Source organism: Canis lupus, chromosome 16 (assembly GCF_003254725.2).
Source record: "Canis lupus dingo isolate Sandy chromosome 16, ASM325472v2, whole genome shotgun sequence".
Lineage (NCBI taxonomy): Eukaryota > Metazoa > Chordata > Mammalia > Carnivora > Canidae > Canis > Canis lupus.
Window position 1 is genome coordinate 39,352,891 of NC_064258.1, and position 6,000 is coordinate 39,358,890.

Sequence of the window (6,000 nt, forward strand, 5' to 3'; positions counted from 1 at the left end):
GTCAGTGAGGAGTCTGCTTCTCCCTCTCCCTCAGAATCTCCCCACTGTTTGTGCTTTCACTCTCTCTTTCTGAACTGAATAGATTTAAAAAAAAATCTTAAAAAAATAGAGTGCCACTTTTTGTTCACACTACAGTTCCAAAAGCTTTAATTCTATTTGGCACACTATTATTATTATTATTATTATTATTATTATTATTATTAAAGACTTTATTTATTTATTTATTTATTATTTATTTATTTATTTATTTATTTTTCCCTTTTAACCAAAACACAGAAACTTTAATTGGGTCATAATAACACCTGTCAAGGACCTGGGCAGTTCACTTTTCTTTATAGCACCAATTCCTTCTGAGGGAGGATTTCACAAGCCATCTGGTAAGTGCTCTGGTTATACACCAGACTGGCGCTAGTAATGTCCTAAGCATGGAAGACTTTATTTATTCATGAGAGACACAGAGAAAGAGAGGCAAAGAGACACGGGCAGAGAGAAAAAGACTCCACACAGGGAGCCCGACGTGGAACTCGATCCGGGGTCCCCAGGATCAGGCTCTGGGCTGAAGGCGGCGCTAAACCCCTGAACCACCCAGGCTGCCCAGGCACACTATTTACTTAAAGTAGCAGGCTATTTCTCCATTATAACTTAAACTCCATATACTTGATATATTTAATTTGCAATAGGAAGTAAATAACCAGCAAGCACTCTGAAAATTCAAATTCAATATCAAATAAAGAGATTCTTTTATTTCAGCTCATATAGGAGTTATTATACAAAACCATGATAGCAAACCCCTTACTGAAGTAGCTACATGGATAGATCCAACTGTAGTCAACAGATATTCAAATACAAATAGTTCTAGGGACGCCTGGGTGACTCAGTGGTTGAGCTTCTGCCGTGGGTCAGGGCGTGATCCTGGAGTCCTGGGATTGAGTCCTACATTGGGCTTCTCTCACGGAGTCTGCTTCTCCCTCTGCCTCTCTCTCTGTCTCTGTATCTCTCATGAATAAATAAAATATTTAAAAATACATACATACATACATACTAATGGTTCTAAGAAAACAACAGTTTTAGCTCCCCCCACTAACATTCCTCCTCTTTCCCTTTTCCTCCATGCTAATGACCATAGTAGAGGTATATTATACATGCTAATGAAGTAGCTATCAGTCTCCTATTGTCTTTTTTTTTTTTTTTTTAGTTATTTTGTTTCCAGGTAAAAGAGCATGATTATATTTAGTTGACTATGATGCTGTATTTTAAATGAATTGCTTCTTTGTGGTAAATGCTTTCTAACAGAAAGAGGTATGTTTCTGCCCAGTTTCAGGAAACATCAACAACTAGGATGAGCTGTGACTTACATCAAGCATATGAAAAAATAACTTCTTTGTGTGTTTCTGTTTCTATGCCTACTAAAGTCAGGAGAAATTGGTAAGCTTGCAGACTCGTGAAATTTGATTGCAAAGCTGTACTATGTGGATTTAAGTATATTGTTGGAAAAAAAGTTTATGAAGAACACATTTTGTGCCAAATTTCATTTGTCTCCAAAATTGAAATAAATGAAATGATAAAAATTACTAACAAATGAAAATGTATTTTCTAAATATATGGGTATGAAATATATCAAATATATGCTTTGACTGCTGTTTAGAGTAATGAGGCAGCTTACATTATTCAAACCTTAGAAACCATATTTATTTTTTTCTGAAGAATTCAGTCAAATAAGTACATACTAAATAGATATTTCACCATAATCTAGTACCACAAAAAAATAAATCTTTAAATGTGCAGAATTATTTTAAGCTTTTTAGATAAGATCAGTATATTTATGAATGGATATCTTTTTTTTAAGATTTTATTTATTTAATAATGAGAGACACAGAGAGAAAGAGAGAGAGAGATGCAGAGACACAGGCAGAGGGAGAAGCAGGCTCCATGCAAGGAGACCAATATGGAACTCAACCTAGGGACTCCAGGATCACACCCTGAGCTGAAGGCAGATGCTTAACCACTGAGCAGCCCAGGTGTCCCAATATCATTATTTTTAAAGTAAGTTTTAAATCATGGCTATAATTATGTTGGTTATATATTTCAAATATAACAGGCAATTATATAATTATTATACAATATTTTATATATACTACATATAATACTATATATTGTATAATATTATACAATTATATATAATAATTATATAACCTATATAATTATTTTGGTTTTCTTATCACCATATAAGAAGGGCTAGGTCTCTAAAAAAGATTAATATATGATCCATAATAATAATTATATGATTTATATAATTTTCATTGGCTATATATATACATGAAGTACATATGCAATGACTTAATCAAACAATTTTCAAAAGTAATGCCTAGTCAAAGTCAGAATAAGTATCTGCATGGAAATTCTTAAATCGATTTTAATACATTTAATAATTTTCTTTTATCAAATAGTAAAAAAGTAAAATAAAACTAGTTTATCATGGAACCTGGATGTGCACACAAACACACAAATAACTTTTCAGATGGGGAAGGACTCCTGATTCCTTAGGTGGGGAACAAAGGGATGTCAGTAATTTTACACCAATTAAATATATAAGACAGACATCTGAAATCCAAGAAGATAAAAGATATTACCTTACTACCCAAAAGATAACAAAACGTTAACTAATTTGTAATATATTCTGTTAATTTTTACATCTGGTCCCAATCTCTTCTATTTCCTTTTCAATCATGAAAGTAATTCTGAAATACAATGTAATGTCAAGCATAAGAACATGAAAAAGGCTGAAGAAAGAAAAGGAAAATAATTAGTATGTATGTTCTCCTAGTTGATTTTGGCTGCATTCTACCTTTATTGTTCTTGATGGGAAAAGTGCATTTTGTGGGAAAAGTCATTTGTGTTCCTAATAAGATGATACAGATGCTGTCTTGGCCAACATGTTCTGGCCCTGAGTTAAAATGATGAGAAACTTTTTAGAGCTAACCTAAATTTATCTACAGGAAAGCCACACATATTTAAATCAATCTCTGGTTCACTAATCGACCCCACCAGTGTATCAGAGGAAAGCCTTAGTCCAGTTGATGGTTAGTTCCCTTTCGTGCGGAAGCCTCTTTGCTGGGGGGTCCACAGCCCTCTTGCCAGGCCCCCACCTACCGTCTTTCACCGTCATGCTGCACGTTTCTCATAGAGTGAGCAAAGTTTTATCCAGACCACAGTTTGGGGAGCTGCAACATCAGCTGTGGCCCTACAAGGTAATACACCCCACTATGTCACAAAATAATTCATTTCTCATAGCTCATTGTATTTCCTCTAAAATAGTGAGATTTAAAGGTGACCTAAAACAAACAAATAAATCCTTTGGAAATAATATACCAAATCTACAACCAGATTATTTCCTGATGTGGGTTCACATATTGCCACTTTTAAACAGTTTTTTCCTTGATGAAAGTCTATACATTCCTCCTGCCCTCTAATAAAATTCTGATTTGGTATGAAACTGTTTGCAGACAAGCCTAAATATAAACTTATATTTAATAAACTCTTGAGAAATGCTACAAATAACATAATAAAATGCTTTTTGGTAAAATAGCACTCTCCCCTTCCTTACATTAAACAAGAATTCTGTTTTTTTCTAAGTCAAACCCAGGCCTCCCCTGTAAGGTGAAAGAGAGAAGTTCATTTTGTTTTACATCCGGGCAGACATTGCCTGTTTCATTAGTTCTTCAACTGCAGTGCCCTCTACTTCCATAATGAAAGTCGTTGGCAGTTTCTCAAAAGGCATATTAGAACTTCCTGACTAGAGGCTTTGTTATTTTTGCTCATTTCCTTAATCACTTAACCCTTCACCATACAGAACAGCTGGCATGGTAACATACTGTCTAGAAGAAGTGCATGGAATATTTTATCAGAACTTCTCCAAACACCAGTTGGAAGTCTTAGGAATCCGTCATATTAAAGAAGACAAAGATATTGCTTTTATTTTATTTTCTGGGAAAAAGGTCATTAAATAAACTAACCATTCATTTGTTTTCTCTTTCGGCAGAGCAGCATGAAAGCTGCCAAATGTATCTTAAAGAGATTAGAAAACTCAGTCACCGAAAGAAACAAAACCAAAAATGAACTACTGGGACTTCATCAAGATAAAAACCTTCTGCACAGTGAAGGAAAGAGTCAACAAAACTAAAAGGCAGCCTATGGAATGGGAGTAGAGTTTTGCAAATTACATATCTGATAAAGGGTTAGTATCCAAAATCTATAAAGAACTTATCAAACTCAACATTCAAAAAACAAATAAACCAGTTAAATGACCAGAAGACATGCATTAACACATTTTCAAAGAAGACATTCAGATGGCTAAAAGACACATGAAAAATGCTCAACATCACTCATCATCAAATCAATACCACAATGAGATACTGCCTCATATTGGTCAGAAAGACTAAAATTAATAACAGGAGAAACAACAGGTATTGGTGAGGGTGCTGAGAAAGGGGCACCCTCTTGCACTGTTGGTGGAATGCAAACTGGTCTAGCCATTCTGGAGAACAATTGGAGGATCCTCAAAAAGTTAAAAATAGAACTACTATTTACCCAAAGAATACAAAAAAAAAGCAAACAAACAAATTTGAAGGGATACATATACCCCAATGTTTATAGCAGCATTACCAACAATATCAACAATTATCAGCATTATCAACAACAGAGAAAACTCAAATGTCTGTTGACTGATGAATGGATAACAATGACAAATATATAATATTATACATTATAATATTATAATTATAATATACATTATATATAATATATATGTAATTTTATATTATATAAAATGATATGATATGTATATGTATATTCCATATATACATATATGGAATGATATGTATATATTACATATATAAAAATATATATTTATATTCCATATATTTGGAATATATATACATATCAGATCCATTATATATATATTACATAATATATATGGTATATATATACACATAATATATATGATATATATATATATATATATATATATACACAATGGAATATTATTCAGCCATCAACAAGACATCTTGTCACTTGCAATGATGTGGATGAAACTAGAGTGTACTATGGTAAGTATAATAGTCAGAGAAAGACAGATATATGATCTTACTCATATGTGGAATTTAAGAAAGAAAACAGAAGAACATATGGAAAAGGGGGAAAGGGAGAGAGAGAAACAAAGCATAAGAGACTCTTAACAATAAAGAACAAACAGGGTTGATGGAAGGAATGGCCAGGGGAATGGGTTAAGTGGGTGATGGGTATTAAGGAGGGCACCTATGATGAGCACTGGGTATTGTATGTAGGTGATGAATCATTGAATTCTACGCTAGTAACCAATATCACTATATACTAATTAAAAGGAAAAAAAAAAAAACTCTGTCAAAAAGTACACTTAATATTGACTAACTTTCTTGGTGGTTTTGACCCTAATATAATTTTAAATTATTTTATTATTAATTAAATTTATGTTTTTATGTTGTAAATTTATGCTGGTCCTTTTTTTTTTTTTAAGATTTTATTTATTCATGACAGACACAAAGAGAGAGAGAGGCAGAGACACAGGCAGAGGGAGAAGCGGGCTCCATGCAGGGAACCCGACCCAGGACTCGATCCCCGGCCTCCAGAATCACACCCCAGACTGAAGGCGGCGCTAAACCGCTAAGTCACTGGAGCTGCCTTGCTGGTCCATTTTAAATGGCTCATGATATAGGTAAATTGTATTAAACAATATAGCAGGGTTTTTTTGAATATATATTTGAATAAATGAGGCTTTTCTCAAAGGATTACTCTGTGGTAAATTAAATAGCATGTTAATTATCACAGGTGCCTGCATGGCTCAGTTGGTTAAGCACCTGCTTTCACCTCAGGTCATGATCCCAAGGTCCTAGGATAGAACCCTGTGTCAGGCTCTCTGCTCCGTGGGGAGCCTAATTCTCCCTCTTCCTCTGCCTGCTGTTTCCC

General features: G+C 34.0%; 1 long non-coding RNA gene across 1 annotated transcript in view; it reads left to right on the forward strand.

The window, feature by feature from the left end:
* The window catches only part of LOC112676962 (uncharacterized), a 109,311-nt gene extending 104,580 nt beyond the window's left edge, over nt 1-4,731 (forward strand). The window contains exons 5-6 of the long non-coding RNA XR_004805868.2: nt 1,316-1,425; nt 4,040-4,731. This is a non-coding gene — a long non-coding RNA (uncharacterized LOC112676962). The remainder of the gene's footprint in view (nt 1-1,315; nt 1,426-4,039) is intronic.
* The last annotated feature ends 1,269 nt before the right edge of the window (nt 4,732-6,000 follow it).